The sequence below is a fragment of the Taudactylus pleione genome, unplaced genomic scaffold (assembly GCF_031769625.1).
Source record: "Taudactylus pleione unplaced genomic scaffold, aTauple2 ptg000317l, whole genome shotgun sequence".
Lineage (NCBI taxonomy): Eukaryota > Metazoa > Chordata > Amphibia > Anura > Myobatrachidae > Taudactylus > Taudactylus pleione.
This window is the reverse complement of record NW_028284718.1, coordinates 5,935,190-5,952,999: the sequence shown is the minus strand read 5'-3', so window position 1 is coordinate 5,952,999 and position 17,810 is coordinate 5,935,190. Positions and strand designations below refer to the sequence as shown.

General features: G+C 32.8%; 5 non-coding genes across 5 annotated transcripts; all 5 read right to left on the bottom strand.

Moving 5' to 3' along the window:
- Positions 1–6,602: 6,602 nt before the first annotated feature.
- TRNAT-AGU (transfer RNA threonine (anticodon AGU)) lies at positions 6,603–6,675 on the bottom strand. The gene has a single exon. It is a non-coding gene; the product is annotated as a tRNA-Thr (tRNA).
- A 1,217-nt stretch (positions 6,676–7,892) lies between these two features.
- On the bottom strand, positions 7,893–7,964 carry TRNAP-AGG (transfer RNA proline (anticodon AGG)). Its single transcript has one exon. It is a non-coding gene; the product is annotated as a tRNA-Pro (tRNA).
- Positions 7,965–14,337: 6,373 nt separating this feature from the next.
- TRNAP-AGG (transfer RNA proline (anticodon AGG)) lies at positions 14,338–14,409 on the bottom strand. Its single transcript has one exon. It is a non-coding gene; the product is annotated as a tRNA-Pro (tRNA).
- A 1,217-nt stretch (positions 14,410–15,626) lies between these two features.
- TRNAP-AGG (transfer RNA proline (anticodon AGG)) lies at positions 15,627–15,698 on the bottom strand. The gene has a single exon. It is a non-coding gene; the product is annotated as a tRNA-Pro (tRNA).
- Positions 15,699–16,915: 1,217 nt separating this feature from the next.
- Positions 16,916–16,987, bottom strand: TRNAP-AGG (transfer RNA proline (anticodon AGG)). Its single transcript has one exon. It is a non-coding gene; the product is annotated as a tRNA-Pro (tRNA).
- Between the last annotated feature and the right edge of the window lie 823 nt (positions 16,988–17,810).

Here is a 17,810-nt window from a genome sequence, read left to right as displayed (position 1 = left end):
AAATAATTTTAGCAGTTTGACAAAAAACAAAATTCAATTGTGCAAATTAGTAAATACAATCTATTTTGAGAGTTTTGGAAAAACAACATTCAGTTGAAATTCTCTCTGGAAATTGACTACAATAAGATAATAGAACCATTTCAAAGAATCTGAAAATTTGGGCTCATCTGGGATTTGAACCAGGGACCTCTCGCACCCTAAGCGAGAATCATACCCCTAGACCAACGAGGCACCTACCTGAAGATTTTTCTTTGGATTTTTCAATTGATTTTTAGAAAATAGCTTTTTGTTTTAAAAACACCATATACATTTATGTAAAAATGAATTTGTAGAATAAATACAATATTTCCTTATGGTCCAGTAGATAGTTTTCTAAGGTATGCATATAGGAAAAGTGCAGGGACAAGATTTGTGAGTGCCTACAGAGTTTGGACTTCTCTCATGGACGAAGCTAAAGACTTGACATATGCAATGTACAAATCATGCTTCCAGACACAGAAGAAAGGCAAAAGAATACCTTGCAATTTCATTTTTGAACTTTTTGTGTTTCAAAGTGAGACTATTCTTTTAAAACATTCAAAGCTATCTAGACAGAAGGGAACCTGCAGTTTTCATGATATACCACAATACGGTTGAAATTTTAATAAGTATGCTCTTATTTGTAGTACAACTAAAATGTTTCCGTAAGATTCTATTGATAGTTTTCTATGTGTGCTTAATTGGAAAGAGCAGTGACAAGATATAAAAATGGCGACAGAGTTTGGACTTGTCTGATCGATAAAACCCAAGACTTGTAAAAAGCTATGTGTAAATCATTCATAAATAGAAGAAAGGCAATAGGAAAATGATGAAGGCAAGATTCATAAGTATGTACAAATTCTATTGGGAGTATGGCAAAAACAAAACTCAGTTGATGCTATTGACTTAGCCAATTGAGAAAATCAGATATATATAAACCATGAGATGCACCGTAAAAAGAAAGAGAGGGCTCGTCAGGGAATTGAACCAGGGACCTGTCGCGCCCAAAACGAAAATCATAGAATCATCAAGTAAGCATGTTTTATTTGATATCTTAACCGTTTTAATGTGAAAATTATATTATTTTAAAGCAGTCACTAATGTGTACAAGGAGGAAATATTAGCATAAATAAAATATTTCCTAATAGTCAATAATTTTCTAAGTATACTTGCTTGAAAATTGCTGTGCAAAGTTTTATGATGCCCAGCAGAGTTTTTCTGATGGATAAAACCCAAGACATGTCACATGCTGTGTGCAGAAAAGTACTTACAAATAATTTTAGCAGTTTGACAAAAAACAAAATTCAATTGTGCAAATTAGTAAATACAATCTATTTTGAGAGTTTTGGAAAAACAACATTCAGTTGAAATTCTCTCTGGAAATTGACTACAATAAGATAATAGAACCATTTCAAAGAATCTGAAAATTTGGGCTCATCTGGGATTTGAACCAGGGACCTCTCGCACCCTAAGCGAGAATCATACCCCTAGATCAACGAGGCACCTACCTGAAGATTTTTCTTTGGATTTTTCAATTGATTTTTAGAAAATAGCTTTTTGTTTTAAAAACACCATATACATTTATGTAAAAATGAATTTGTAGAATAAATACAATATTTCCTTATGGTCCAGTAGATAGTTTTCTAAGGTATGCATATAGGAAAAGTGCAGGGACAAGATTTGTGAGTGCCTACAGAGTTTGGACTTCTCTCATGGACGAAGCTAAAGACTTGACATATGCAATGTACAAATCATGCTTCCAGACACAGAAGAAAGGCAAAAGAATACCTTGCAATTTCATTTTTGAACTTTTTGTGTTTCAAAGTGAGACTATTCTTTTAAAACATTCAAAGCTATCTAGACAGAAGGGAACCTGCAGTTTTCCTGATATACCACAAGACGGTTGAAATTTTAATAAGTATGCTCTTATTTGTAGAACAACTAAAATGTTTCCGTAAGATTCTATTGATAGTTTTCTATGTGTGCTTATTTGGAAAGTGCAGTGACAAGATATAAAAATGTCTGCAGAGTTTGGACTTGTCTGATCGATAAAACCCAAGACTTGTAAAAAGCTATGTGTAAATCATCCATAAATAGAAGAAAGGCAATAGGAAAATGATGAAGGCAAGATTCATAAGTATGTACAAATTCTATTGGGAGTATGGCAAAAACAAAACTCAGTTGATGCTATTGACTTAGCCAATTGAGAAAATCAGATATATGTAAACCATGAGATGCACCGTAAAAAGAAAGAGAGGGCTCGTCAGGGAATTGAACCAGGGACCTGTCGCGCCCAAAACGAAAATCATAGAATCATCAAGTAAGCATGTTTTATTTGATATCTTAACCATTTTAATGTGAAAATTATATTATTTTAAAGCAGTCACTAATGTGTACAAGGAGGAAATATTAGCATAAATAAAATATTTCCTAATAGTCAATAATTTTCTAAGTATACTTGCTTGAAAATTGCTGTGCAAAGTTTTATGATGCCCAGCAGAGTTTTTCTGATGGATAAAACCCAAGACATGTCACATGCTGTGTGCAGATTAGTACTTACAAATAATTTTAGCAGTTTGACAAAAAACAAAATTCAATTGTGCAAATTAGTAAATACAATCTATTTTGAGAGTTTTGGAAAAACAACATTCAGTTGAAATTCTCTCTGGAAATTGACTACAATAAGATAATAGAACCATTTCAAAGAATCTGAAAATTTGGGCTCATCCGGCATTTGAACCCTGGACCTTTAGCACCCGAAGCAAGAATCATACCCCTTGACCAATGAGCCACCTACCTGAAGATTTTTCTTTGGATTTTTCAATTGATTTTTAGAAAATAGCTTTTTGTTTTAAAAACACCATATACATTTATGTAAAAATTAATTTGTAGAATAAATAAAATATTTCCTTATGGTCCAGTAGATAGTTTTCTAAGGTATGCATATAGGAAAAGTGCAGGGACAAGATTTGTGAGTGCCTATAGAGGTTGGACTTCTCTCATGGACGAAGCTAAAGACTTGTTATATGCAATGTACAAATCATGCTTCCAGACACAGAAGAAAGGCAAAAGAAAAACTTGCAATTTCATTTTTGAACTTTTTGTGTTTCAAAGTGAGACTATTCTTTTAAAACATTCAAAGCTATCTAGACAGAAGGGAACCTGCAGTTTTCCGGATATACCACAATACGGTTGAAATTTTAATAAGAATGCTCTTATTTGTAGTACAACTAAAATGTTTTCGTAAGATTCTATTGATAGTTTTCTATGTGTGCTTATTTGGAAAGTGCAGTGACAAGATATAAAAATAGCGACAGAGTTTGGACTTGTCTGATCGATAAAACCCAAGACTTGTAAAAAGCTATGTGTAAATCATCCATAAATAGAAGAAAGGCAATAGGAAAATGATGAAGGCAAGATTCATAAGTATGTACAAATTCTATTGGGAGTATGGCAAAAACAAAACTCAGTTGATGCTATTGACTTAGCCAATTGAGAAAATCAGATATATATAAACCATGAGATGCACCGTAAAAAGAAAGAGAGGGCTCGTCAGGGAATTGAACCAGGGACCTGTCGCGCCCAAAACGAAAATCATAGAATCATCAAGTAAGCATGTTTTATTTGATATCTTAACCGTTTTAATGTGAAAATTATATTATTTTAAAGCAGTCACTAATGTGTACAAGGAGGAAATATTAGCATAAATAAATATTTCCTAATAGTCAATAATTTTCTAAGTATACTTGCTTGAAAATTGCTGTGCAAAGTTTTATGATGCCCAGCAGAGTTTTTCTGATGGATAAAACCCAAGACATGTCACATGCTGTGTGCAGATAAGTACTTACAAATAATTTTAGCAGTTTGACAAAAAACAAAATTCAATTGTGCAAATTAGTAAATACAATCTATTTTGAGAGTTTTGGAAAAACAACATTCAGTTGAAATTCTCTCTGGAAATTGACTACAATAAGATAATAGAACCATTTCAAAGAATCTGAAAATTTGGGCTCATCCGGGATTTGAACCCTGGACCTCTAGCACCCGAAGCAAGAATCATACCCCTTGACCAATGAGCCACCTACCTGAAGATTTTTCTTTGGATTTTTCAATTGATTTTTAGAAAATAGCTTTTTGTTTTAAAAACACCATATACATTTATGTAAAAATTAATTTGTAGAATAAATAAAATATTTCCTTATGGTCCAGTAGATAGTTTTCTAAGGTATGCATATAGGAAAAGTGCAGGGACAAGATTTGTGAGTGCCTATAGAGGTTGGACTTCTCTCATGGACGAAGCTAAAGACTTGTTATATGCAATGTACAAATCATGCTTCCAGACACAGAAGAAAGGCAAAAGAAAAACTTGCAATTTCATTTTTGAACTTTTTGTGTTTCAAAGTGAGACTATTCTTTTAAAACATTCAAAGCTATCTAGACAGAAGGGAACCTGCAGTTTTCCGGATATACCACAATACGGTTGAAATTTTAATAAGAATGCTCTTATTTGTAGTACAACTAAAATGTTTTCGTAAGATTCTATTGATAGTTTTCTATGTGTGCTTATTTGGAAAGTGCAGTGACAAGATATAAAAATAGCGACAGAGTTTGGACTTGTCTGATCGATAAAACCCAAGACTTGTAAAAAGCTATGTGTAAATCATCCATAAATAGAAGAAAGGCAATAGGAAAATGATGAAGGCAAGATTCATAAGTATGTACAAATTCTATTGGGAGTATGGCAAAAACAAAACTCAGTTGATGCTATTGACTTAGCCAATTGAGAAAATCAGATATATATAAACCATGAGATGCACCGTAAAAAGAAAGAGAGGGCTCGTCAGGGAATTGAACCAGGGACCTGTCGCGCCCAAAACGAAAATCATAGAATCATCAAGTAAGCATGTTTTATTTGATATCTTAACCGTTTTAATGTGAAAATTATATTATTTTAAAGCAGTCACTAATGTGTACAAGGAGGAAATATTAGCATAAATAAATATTTCCTAATAGTCAATAATTTTCTAAGTATACTTGCTTGAAAATTGCTGTGCAAAGTTTTATGATGCCCAGCAGAGTTTTTCTGATGGATAAAACCCAAGACATGTCACATGCTGTGTGCAGATAAGTACTTACAAATAATTTTAGCAGTTTGACGAAAAACAAAATTCAATTGTGCAAATTAGTAAATACAATCTATTTTGAGAGTTTTGGAAAAACAACATTCAGTTGAAATTCTCTCTGGAAATTGACTACAATAAGATAATAGAACCATTTCAAAGAATCTGAAAATTTGGGCTCGTCCGGGATTTGAACCCTGGACCTCTCGCACCCGAAGCAAGAATCATACCCCTTGACCAATGAGCCACCTACCTGAAGATTTTTCTTTGGATTTTTCAATTGATTTTTAGAAAATAGCTTTTTGTTTTAAAAACACCATATACATTTATGTAAAAATGAATTTGTAGAATAAATACAATATTTCCTTATGGTCCAGTAGATAGTTTTCTAAGGTATGCATATAGGAAAAGTGCAGGGACAAGATTTGTGAGTGCCGATAGAGTTTGGACTTCTCTCATGGACGAAGCTAAAGACTTGTTATATGCAATGTACAAATCATGCTTCCAGACACAGAAGAAAGGCAAAAGAAAAACTTGCAATTTCATTTTTGAACTTTTTGTGTTTCAAAGTGAGACTATTCTTTTAAAACATTCAAAGCTATCTAGACAGAAGGGAACCTGCAGTTTTCCGGATATACCACAATACGGTTGAAATTTTAATAAGAATGCTCTTATTTGTAGTACAACTAAAATGTTTTCGTAAGATTCTATTGATAGTTTTCTATGTGTGCTTATTTGGAAAGTGCAGTGACAAGATATAAAAATAGCGACAGAGTTTGGACTTGTCTGATCGATAAAACCCAAGACTTGTAAAAAGCTATGTGTAAATCATCCATAAATAGAAGAAAGGCAATAGGAAAATGATGAAGGCAAGATTCATAAGTATGTACAAATTCTATTGGGAGTATGGCAAAAACAAAACTCAGTTGATGCTATTGACTTAGCCAATTGAGAAAATCAGATATATATAAACCATGAGATGCACCGTAAAAAGAAAGAGAGGGTTCGTCAGGGAATTGAACCAGGGACCTGTCGCGCCCAAAACGAAAATCATAGAATCATCAAGTAAGCATGTTTTATTTGATATCTTAACCGTTTTAATGTGAAAATTATATTATTTTAAAGCAGTCACTAATGTGTACAAGGAGGAAATATTAGCATAAATAAAATATTTCCTAATAGTCAATAATTTTCTAAGTATACTTGCTTGAAAATTGCTGTGCAAAGTTTTATGATGCCCAGCAGAGTTTTTCTGATGGATAAAACCCAAGACATGTCACATGCTGTGTGCAGATAAGTACTTACAAATAATTTTTAGCAGTTTGACAAAAAACAAAATTCAATTGTGCAAATTAGTAAATACAATCTATTTTGAGAGTTTTGAAAAAACAACATTCAGTTGAAATTCTCTCTGGAAATTGACTACAATAAGATAATGGAACCATTTCAAAGAATCTGAAAAGTTGAGCTCGTCCGGGATTTGAACCCGGGACCTCTCGCACACTAAGCGAGAATCATACCCCTAGACCAACGAGCCACCTACCTGAAGATTTTTCTTTGGATTTTTCAATTGATTTTTAGAAAATAGCTTTTTGTTTTTAAAACACCATATACATTTATGTAAAAATGAATTTGTAGAATAAATACAATATTTCCTTATGGTCCAGTAGATAGTTTTCTAAGGTATGCATATAGGAAAAGTGCAGGGACAAGATTTGTGAGTGCCTACAGAGTTTGGACTTCTCTCATGGACGAAGCTAAAGACTTGTCATATGCAATGTACAAATCATGCTTCCAGACACAGAAGAAAGGCAAAAGAATACCTTGCAATTTCATTTTTGAACTTTTTGTGTTTCAAAGTGAGACTATTCTTTTAAAACATTCAGAACTATCTAGACAGAAGGGAACCTGCAGTTTTCCTGATATACCACAATACGGTTGAAATTTTAATAAGTATGCTCTTATTTGTAGTACAACTAAAATGTTTCCGTAAGATTCTATTGATAGTTTTCTATGTGTGCTTATTTGGAAAGAGCAGTGACAAGATATAAAAATGGCGACAGAGTTTGGACTTGTCTGATCGATAAAACCCAAGACTTGTAAAAAGCTATGTGTAAATCATGCATAAATAGAAGAAAGGCAATAGAAAAATGATGAATGCAAGATTCATAAGTATGTACAAATTCTATTGGGAGTATGGCAAAAACAAAACTCAGTTGATGCTATTGACTTAGCCAATTGAGAAAATCAGATATATATAAACCATGAGATGCACCATAAAAAGAAAGAGAGGGCTCGTCAGGGAATTGAACCAGGGAACTGTCGCGCCCAAAACGAAAATCATAGAATCATCAAGTAAGCATGTTTTATTTGATATCTTAACCAATTTTATGTGAAAATTATATTATTTTAAAGCAGTCACAAATGTGTACAAGGAGGAAATATTAGCATAAATAAAATATTTCCTAATAGTCAATAATTTTCTAAGTATACTTGCTTGAAAATTGCTGTGCAAAGTTTTATGATGCCCAGCAGAGTTTTTCTGATGGATAAAACCCAAGACATGTCACATGCTGTGTGCAGATAAGTACTTACAAATAATTTTAGCAGTTTGAGAAAAAACAAAATTCAATTGTGCAAATTAGTAAATACAATCTATTTTGAGATTTTTGAAAAAACAACATTCAGTTGAAATTCTCTCTGGAAATTGACTACAATAAGATATTGGAACCATTTCAAAGAATCTGAAAATTTGGGCTCGTCCGGGATATGAACCCAGGACCTCTCGCACCCTAAGCGAGAATCATACCCCTAGACCAACGAGCCACCTACCTGAAGATTTTTCTTTGGATTTTTCAATTGATTTTTAGAAAATTGCTTTTTGTTTTTAAAACACCATATACATTTATGTAAAAATGAATTTGTAGAATAAATACAATATTTCCTTATGGTCCAGTAGATAGTTTTCTAAGGTATGCATATAGGAAAAGTGCAGGGACAAGATTTGTGAGTGCCTACAGAGTTTGGACTTCTCTCATGGACGAAGCTAAAGACTTGTCATATGCACTGTACAAATCATGCTTCCAGACACAGAAGAAAGGCAAAAGAATACCTTGCAATTTCATTTTTGAACTTTTTGTGTTTCAAAGTGAGACTATTCTTTTAAAACATTCAAAGCTATCTAGACAGAAGGGAACCTGCAGTTTTCCTGATATATCACAATACGGTTGAAATTTTAATAAGTATGCTCTTATTTGTAGTACAACTAAAATGTTTCCGTAAGATTCTATTGATAGTTTTCTATGTGTGCTTATTTGGAAAGAGCAGTGACAAGATATAAAAATGGCGACAGAGTTTGGACTTGTCTGATCGATAAAACCCAAGACTTGTAAAAAGCTATGTGTAAATCATGCATAAATAGAAGAAAGGCAATAGAAAAATGATGAATGCAAGATTCATAAGTATGTACAAATTCTATTGGGAGTATGGCAAAAACAAAACTCAGTTGATGCTATTGACTTAGCCAATTGAGAAAATCAGATATATATAAACCATGAGATGCACCATAAAAAGAAAGAGAGGGCTCGTCAGGGAATTGAACCAGGGAACTGTCGCGCCCAAAACGAAAATCATAGAATCATCAAGTAAGCATGTTTTATTTGATATCTTAACCAATTTTATGTGAAAATTTTATTATTTTAAAGCAGTCACTAATGTGTACAAGGAGGAAATATTAGCATAAATAAAATATTTCCTAATAGTCAATAATTTTCTAAGTATACTTGCTTGAAAATTGCTGTGCAAAGTTTTATCATGCCCAGCAGAGTTTTTCTGATGGATAAAACCCAAGACATGTCACATGCTGTGTGCAGATAAGTACTTACAAATAATTTTAGCAGTTTGAGAAAAAACAAAATTCAATTGTGCAAATTAGTAAATACAATCTATTTTGAGAGTTTTGAAAAAACAACATTCAGTTGAAATTCACTCAGGAAATTGACTACAATAAGATATTGGAACCATTTCAAAGAATCTGAAAATTTGGGCTCGTCCGGGATTTGAACACAGAACCTCTCGCACCCTAAGCGAGAATCATACCCCTAAACCAACGAGCCACCTACCTGAAGATTTTTCTTTGGATTTTTCAATTGATTTTTAGAAAATAGCTTTTTGTTTTTAAAACACCATATACATTTATTTAAAAATTAATTTGTAGAATAAATACAATATTTCCTTATGGTCCAGTAGATAGTTTTCTAAGGTATGCATATAGGAAAAGTGCAGGGACAAGATTTGTGAGTGCCTACAGAGTTTGGACTTCTCTCATGGACGAAGCTAAAGACTTGTCATATGCAATGTACAAATCATGCTTCCAGACACAGAAGAAAGGCAAAAGAATACCTTGCAATTTCATTTTTGAACTTTTTGTGTTTCAAAGTGAGACTATTCTTTTAAAACATTCAAAGCTATCTAGACAGAAGGGAACCTGCAGTTTTCCTGATATACCACAATACGGTTGAAATTTTAATAAGTATGCTCTTATTTGTAGTACAACTAAAATGTTTCCGTAAGATTCTATTGATAGTTTTCTATGTGTGCTTATTTGGAAAGAGCAGTGACAAGATATAAAAATGGCGACAGAGTTTGGACTTGTCTGATCGATAAAACCCAAGACTTGTAAAAAGCTATGTGTAAATCATCCATAAATAGAAGAAAGGCAATAGGAAAATGATGAAGGCAAGATTCATAAGTATGTACAAATTCTATTGGGAGTATGGCAAAAACAAAACTCAGTTGATGCTATTGACTTAGCCAATTGAGAAAATCAGATATATATAAACCATGAGATGCACCGTAAAAAGAAAGAGAGGGCTCGTCAGGGAATTGAACCAGGGACCTGTCGCGCCCAAAACGAAAATCATAGAATCATCAAGTAAGCATGTTTTATTTGATATCTTAACCATTTTAATGTGAAAATTATATTATTTTAAAGCAGTCACTAATGTGTACAAGGAGGAAATATTAGCATAAATAAAATATTTCCTAATAGTCAATAATTTTCTAAGTATACTTGCTTGAAAATTGCTGTGCAAAGTTTTATGATGCCCAGCAGAGTTTTTCTGATGGATAAAACCCAAGACATGTCACATGCTGTGTGCAGATAAGTACTTACAAATAATATTAGCAGTTTGACAAAAAACAAAATTCAATTGTGCAAATTAGTAAATACAATCTATTTTGAGAGTTTTGGAAAAACAACATTCAGTTGAAATTCTCTCTGGAAATTGACTACAATAAGATAATAGAACCATTTCAAAGAATCTGAAAATTTGGGCTCGTCCGGGATTTGAACCCTGGACCTCTCGCACCCGAAGCAAGAATCATACCCCTTGACCAATGAGCCACCTACCTGAAGATTTTTCTTTGGATTTTTCAATTGATTTTTAGAAAATAGCTTTTTGTTTTAAAAACACCATATACATTTATGTAAAAATTAATTTGTAGAATAAATAAAATATTTCCTTATGGTCCAGTAGATAGTTTTCTAAGGTATGCATATAGGAAAAGTGCAGGGACAAGATTTGTGAGTGCCTATAGAGTTTGGACTTCTTTCATGGACGAAGCTAAAGACTTGTTATATGCAATGTACAAATCATGCTTCCAGACACAGAAGAAAGGCAAAAAAAAAACTTGCAATTTCATTTTTGAACTTTTTGTGTTTCAAAGTGAGACTATTCTTTTAAAACATTCAAAGCTATCTAGACAGAAGGGAACCTGCAGTTTTCCGGATATACCACAATACGGTTGAAATTTTAATAAGAATGCTCTTATTTGTAGTACAACTAAAATGTTTTCGTAAGATTCTATTGATAGTTTTCTATGTGTGCTTATTTGGAAAGTGCAGTGACAAGATATAAAAATAGCGACAGAGTTTGGACTTGTCTGATCGATAAAACCCAAGACTTGTAAAATGCTATTTGTAAATCATCCATAAATAGAAGAAAGGCAATAGGAAAATGATGAAGGCAAGATTCATAAGTATGTACAAATTCTATTGGGAGTATGGCAAAAACAAAACTCAGTTGATGCTATTGACTTAGCCAATTGAGAAAATCAGATATATATAAACCATGAGATGCACCATAAAAAGAAAGAGAGGGCTCGTCAGGGAATTGAACCAGGGAACTGTCGCGCCCAAAACGAAAATCATAGAATCATCAAGTAAGCATGTTTTATTTGATATCTTAACCAATTTTATGTGAAAATTTTATTATTTTAAAGCAGTCACTAATGTGTACAAGGAGGAAATATTAGCATAAATAAAATATTTCCTAATAGTCAATAATTTTCTAAGTATACTTGCTTGAAAATTGCTGTGCAAAGTTTTATCATGCCCAGCAGAGTTTTTCTGATGGATAAAACCCAAGACATGTCACATGCTGTGTGCAGATAAGTACTTACAAATAATTTTAGCAGTTTGAGAAAAAACAAAATTCAATTGTGCAAATTAGTAAATACAATCTATTTTGAGAGTTTTGAAAAAACAACATTCAGTTGAAATTCACTCAGGAAATTGACTACAATAAGATATTGGAACCATTTCAAAGAATCTGAAAATTTGGGTTCGTCCGGGATTTGAACACAGAACCTCTCGCACCCTAAGCGAGAATCATACCCCTAAACCAACGAGCCACCTACCTGAAGATTTTTCTTTGGATTTTTCAATTGATTTTTAGAAAATAGCTTTTTGTTTTTAAAACACCATATACATTTATTTAAAAATTAATTTGTAGAATAAATACAATATTTCCTTATGGTCCAGTAGATAGTTTTCTAAGGTATGCATATAGGAAAAGTGCAGGGACAAGATTTGTGAGTGCCTACAGAGTTTGGACTTCTCTCATGGACGAAGCTAAAGACTTGTCATATGCAATGTACAAATCATGCTTCCAGACACAGAAGAAAGGCAAAAGAATACCTTGCAATTTCATTTTTGAACTTTTTGTGTTTCAAAGTGAGACTATTCTTTTAAAACATTCAAAGCTATCTAGACAGAAGGGAACCTGCAGTTTTCCTGATATACCACAATACGGTTGAAATTTTAATAAGTATGCTCTTATTTGTAGTACAACTAAAATGTTTCCGTAAGATTCTATTGATAGTTTTCTATGTGTGCTTATTTGGAAAGAGCAGTGACAAGATATAAAAATGGCGACAGAGTTTGGACTTGTCTGATCGATAAAACCCAAGACTTGTAAAAAGCTATGTGTAAATCATCCATAAATAGAAGAAAGGCAATAGGAAAATGATGAAGGCAAGATTCATAAGTATGTACAAATTCTATTGGGAGTATGGCAAAAACAAAACTCAGTTGATGCTATTGACTTAGCCAATTGAGAAAATCAGATATATATAAACCATGAGATGCACCGTAAAAAGAAAGAGAGGGCTCGTCAGGGAATTGAACCAGGGACCTGTCGCGCCCAAAACGAAAATCATAGAATCATCAAGTAAGCATGTTTTATTTGATATCTTAACCATTTTAATGTGAAAATTATATTATTTTAAAGCAGTCACTAATGTGTACAAGGAGGAAATATTAGCATAAATAAAATATTTCCTAATAGTCAATAATTTTCTAAGTATACTTGCTTGAAAATTGCTGTGCAAAGTTTTATGATGCCCAGCAGAGTTTTTCTGATGGATAAAACCCAAGACATGTCACATGCTGTGTGCAGATAAGTACTTACAAATAATATTAGCAGTTTGACAAAAAACAAAATTCAATTGTGCAAATTAGTAAATACAATCTATTTTGAGAGTTTTGGAAAAACAACATTCAGTTGAAATTCTCTCTGGAAATTGACTACAATAAGATAATAGAACCATTTCAAAGAATCTGAAAATTTGGGCTCGTCCGGGATTTGAACCCTGGACCTCTCGCACCCGAAGCAAGAATCATACCCCTTGACCAATGAGCCACCTACCTGAAGATTTTTCTTTGGATTTTTCAATTGATTTTTAGAAAATAGCTTTTTGTTTTAAAAACACCATATACATTTATGTAAAAATTAATTTGTAGAATAAATAAAATATTTCCTTATGGTCCAGTAGATAGTTTTCTAAGGTATGCATATAGGAAAAGTGCAGGGACAAGATTTGTGAGTGCCTATAGAGTTTGGACTTCTTTCATGGACGAAGCTAAAGACTTGTTATATGCAATGTACAAATCATGCTTCCAGACACAGAAGAAAGGCAAAAAAAAAACTTGCAATTTCATTTTTGAACTTTTTGTGTTTCAAAGTGAGACTATTCTTTTAAAACATTCAAAGCTATCTAGACAGAAGGGAACCTGCAGTTTTCCGGATATACCACAATACGGTTGAAATTTTAATAAGTATGCTCTTATTTGTAGTACAACTAAAATGTTTCCGTAAGATTCTATTGATAGTTTTCTATGTGTGCTTATTTGGAAAGAGCAGTGACAAGATATAAAAATGGCGACAGAGTTTGGACTTGTCTGATCGATAAAACCCAAGACTTGTAAAAAGCTATGTGTAAATCATGCATAAATAGAAGAAAGGCAATAGAAAAATGATGAATGCAAGATTCATAAGTATGTACAAATTCTATTGGGAGTATGGCAAAAACAAAACTCAGTTGATGCTATTGACTTAGCCAATTGAGAAAATCAGATATATATAAACCATGAGATGCACCATAAAAAGAAAGAGAGGGCTCGTCAGGGAATTGAACCAGGGAACTGTCGCGCCCAAAACGAAAATCATAGAATCATCAAGTAAGCATGTTTTATTTGATATCTTAACCAATTTTATGCGAAAATTATATTATTTTAAAGCAGTCACAAATGTGTACAAGGAGGAAATATTAGCATAAATAAAATATTTCCTAATAGTCAATAATTTTCTAAGTATACTTGCTTGAAAATTGCTGTGCAAAGTTTTATGATGCCCAGCAGAGTTTTTCTGATGGATAAAACCCAAGACATGTCACATGCTGTGTGCAGATAAGTACTTACAAATAATTTTAGCAGTTTGAGAAAAAACAAAATTCAATTGTGCAAATTAGTAAATACAATCTATTTTGAGATTTTTGAAAAAACAACATTCAGTTGAAAATCTCTCTGGAAATTGACTACAATAAGATATTGGAACCATTTCAAAGAATCTGAAAATTTGGGCTCGTCCGGGATTTGAACCCGGGACCTCTCGCACCCTAAGCGAGAATCATACCCCTAGACCAACGAGCCACCTACCTTAAGATTTTTCTTTGGATTTTTCAATTGATTTTTAGAAAATTGCTTTTTGTTTTTAAAACACCATATACATTTATGTAAAAATGAATTTGTAGAATAAATACAATATTTCCTTATGGTCCAGTAGATAGTTTTCTAAGGTATGCATATAGGAAAAGTGCAGGGACAAGATTTGTGAGTGCCTACAGAGTTTGGACTTCTCTCATGGACGAAGCTAAAGACTTGTCATATGCAATGTACAAATCATGCTTCCAGACACAGAAGAAAGGCAAAAGAATACCTTGCAATTTCATTTTTGAACTTTTTGTGTTTCAAAGTGAGACTATTCTTTTAAAACATTCAAAGCTATCTAGACAGAAGGGAACCTGCAGTTTTCCTGATATATCACAATACGGTTGAAATTTTAATAAGTATGCTCTTATTTGTAGTACAACTAAAATGTTTCCGTAAGATTCTATTGATAGTTTTCTATGTGTGCTTATTTGGAAAGAGCAGTGACAAGATATAAAAATGGCGACAGAGTTTGGACTTGTCTGATCGATAAAACCCAAGACTTGTAAAAAGCTATGTGTAAATCATGCATAAATAGAAGAAAGGCAATAGAAAAATGATGAATGCAAGATTCATAAGTATGTACAAATTCTATTGGGAGTATGGCAAAAACAAAACTCAGTTGATGCTATTGACTTAGCCAATTGAGAAAATCAGATATATATAAACCATGAGATGCACCATAAAAAGAAAGAGAGGGCTCGTCAGGGAATTGAACCAGGGAACTGTCGCGCCCAAAACGAAAATCATAGAATCATCAAGTAAGCATGTTTTATTTGATATCTTAACCAATTTTATGTGAAAATTATATTATTTTAAAGCAGTCACAAATGTGTACAAGGAGGAAATATTAGCATAAATAAAATATTTCCTAATAGTCAATAATTTTCTAAGTATACTTGCTTGAAAATTGCTGTGCAAAGTTTTATGATGCCCAGCAGAGTTTTTCTGATGGATAAAACCCAAGACATGTCACATGCTGTGTGCAGATAAGTACTTACAAATAATTTTAGCAGTTTGAGAAAAAACAAAATTCAATTGTGCAAATTAGTAAATACAATCTATTTTGAGATTTTTGAAAAAACAACATTCAGTTGAAATTCTCTCTGGAAATTGACTACAATAAGATATTGGAACCATTTCAAAGAATCTGAAAATTTGGGCTCGTCCAGGATTTGAACCCGGGACCTCTCGCACCCTAAGCGAGAATCATACCCCTAGACCAACGAGCCACCTACCTTAAGATTTTTCTTTGGATTTTTCAATTGATTTTTAGAAAATTGCTTTTTGTTTTTAAAACACCATATACATTTATGTAAAAATGAATTTGTAGAATAAATACAATATTTCCTTATGGTCCAGTAGATAGTTTTCTAAGGTATGCATATAGGAAAAGTGCAGGGACAAGATTTGTGAGTGCCTACAGAGTTTGGACTTCTCTCATGGACGAAGCTAAAGACTTGTCATATGCAATGTACAAATCATGCTTCCAGACACAGAAGAAAGGCAAAAGAATACCTTGCAATTTCATTTTTGAACTTTTTGTGTTTCAAAGTGAGACTATTCTTTTAAAACATTCAAAGCTATCTAGACAGAAGGGAACCTGCAGTTTTCCTGATATATCACAATACGGTTGAAATTTTAATAAGTATGCTCTTATTTGTAGTACAACTAAAATGTTTCCGTAAGATTCTATTGATAGTTTTCTATGTGTGCTTATTTGGAAAGAGCAGTGACAAGATATAAAAATGGCGACAGAGTTTGGACTTGTCTGATCGATAAAACCCAAGACTTGTAAAACGCTATGTGTAAATCATGCATAAATAGAAGAAAGGCAATAGGAAAATGATGAAGACAAGATTCATAAGTATGTACAAATTCTATTGGGAGTATGGCAAAAACAAAACTCAGTTGATGCTATTGACTTAGCCAATTGAGAAAATCAGATATATATAAACCATGAGATGCACCGTAAAAAGAAAGAGAGGGCTCGTCAGGGAATTGAACCAGGGACCTGTCGCGCTCAAAACGAAAATCATAGAATCATCAAGTAAGCATGTTTTATTTGATATCTTAACCAATTTTATGTGAAAATTATATTATTTTAAAGCAGTCACTAATGTGTACAAGGAGGAAATATTAGCATAAATAAAATATTTCCTAATAGTCAATAATTTTCTAAGTATACTTGCTTGAAAATTGCTGTGCAAAGTTTTATGATGCCCAGCAGAGTTTTTCTGATGGATAAAACCCAAGACATGTCACATGCTGTGTGCAGATAAGTACTTACAAATAATTTTAGCAGTTTGAGAAAAAACAAAATTCAATTGTGCAAATTAGTAAATACAATCTATTTTGAGAGTTTTGAAAAAACAACATTCAGTTGAAATTCACTCAGGAAATTGACTACAATAAGATAATAGAACCATTTCAAAGAATCTGAAAATTTGGGCTCGTCTGGGATTTGAACCCGAGACCACTCGCACCCTAAGCGAGAATCATACCCCTAGACCAACGAGCCACCTACCTGAACATTTTTCTTTGGATTTTTCAATTGATTTTTAGAAAATAGCTTTATGTTTTTAAAACACCATATACATTTATGTAAAAATGAATTTGTAGAATAAATAAAATATTTCCTTATGGTCCAGTAGATAGTTTTCTAAGGTATGCATATAGGAAAAGTGCAGGGACAAGATATGTGAGTGCCTACAGAGTTTGGACTTCTCTCATTAACGAAGCTAAAGACTTTTCATATTCAATGTACAAATCATGCTTCCAGACACAGAAGAAAGGCAAAAGAAACCTTGCAATTTCATTTTTGAACTTTTTGTGTTTCAAAGTGAGACTATTCTTTTAAAACATTCAAAGCTATCTAGACAGAAGGGAACCTGCAGTTTTCCTGATATACCACAAGACGGTTGAAATTTTAATAAGTATGCTCTTATTTGTAGAACAACTAAAATGTTTCCGTAAGATTCTATTGATAGTTTTCTATGTGTGCTTATTTGGAAAGTGCAGTGACAAGATATAAAAATGTCTGCAGAGTTTGGACTTGTCTGATCGATAAAACCCAAGACTTGTAAAAAGCTATGTGTAAATCATGCATAAATAGAAGAAAGGCAATTGAAAAATGATGAATGCAAGATTCATAAGTATGTACAAATTCTATTGGGAGTATGGCAAAAACAAAACTCAGTTGATGCTATTGACTTAGCCAATTGAGAAAATCAGATATATATAAACCATGAGATGCACCATAAAAAGAAAGAGAGGGCTCGTCAGGGAATTGAACCAGGGAACTCTCGCGCCCAAAACGAAAATCATAGAATCATCAAGTAAGC